The sequence below is a fragment of the Bremia lactucae genome, linkage group LG1 (assembly GCF_004359215.1).
Source record: "Bremia lactucae strain SF5 linkage group LG1, whole genome shotgun sequence".
Classification (NCBI taxonomy): Eukaryota; Oomycota; class Peronosporomycetes; order Peronosporales; family Peronosporaceae; genus Bremia; species Bremia lactucae.
This window is the reverse complement of record NC_090610.1, coordinates 571941-572927: the sequence shown is the minus strand read 5'-3', so window position 1 is coordinate 572927 and position 987 is coordinate 571941.

Genomic DNA, 987 nt, shown 5'->3' with positions numbered 1-987 from the left:
GTTTGGATGGGCAATAATGCCGCATCATCACTCCTCATGAGCTCGTTGTCCGCATCACTACTATGAGGTGACGGCAACGGTGTCGACTCATTGTAGTCGACAATGAGCGACGGATCAACATCCTCACTGTTAAAGTGGGATGGATCCTTTAGCCCTGTTAACGCGACAGCCGCAGTGGCTGTCTGCGTTCCGACTAAGGCATTTGACGCGGCCGGCGAATTAACGCGGCGCGTGCGCTTAGTGCGAGGTTGTGTGGGCGTCTTCGCAGACGACCCACCAACGTGGCCCCTTTTAGGTGGCATCTTGGGCGCCGTGTATAGAAACACGTGCGCGAGAGTGATCGAGTGAACTAGCGGCGCGTAAAGCTGCTCGCAGTTCCTCTCTCTACTCTGTCGAATTTAAAAATGTAAATTCGTTCTTAAAGAGGGGGATGGTGTAACGGGCTAGAGTTGCCCTAATGTTACACAGTCCCCATTAAGTACATTTGGTACTTAAGGGGATGGTCAATTACTAAATAATAGTAATTAGACCCAACACTCGGGTGTGGTGCACATTTGTGACCAACCCTTGTGGATGTGATGCACATGGGTGCATTCACATTAGGAGGGATGACGCCCAGCGTCATCCATGATGACGGCTAGCGTCATCAGTTACGCGAGGTATCTATAAAGATACGCTCGCAATACATATTAAATGATATCTATAGAGATAACATTTTAATTGGTAAAAATAGGTATTTGTATTTAATTCTATTAAATATAAATCAGTCTGAAAACTACTTCCTACTTGGTAAGTGCGCACGAGGAGACGGATTACCGCTCCCCTGACGACACTTAACCAGAGTTCTTAGAGCGTGGTGGGTGAGGTCGCTAACGCGCCCACCACAACTGCCTCACTACACTCAAGAGAAGCCGCTGTGCTAGGGTGTGTGCTTAAGGAGAGCGTGGCCGCATTACGACGTGCCCGCCTACAGTACTAGAGGTGTAA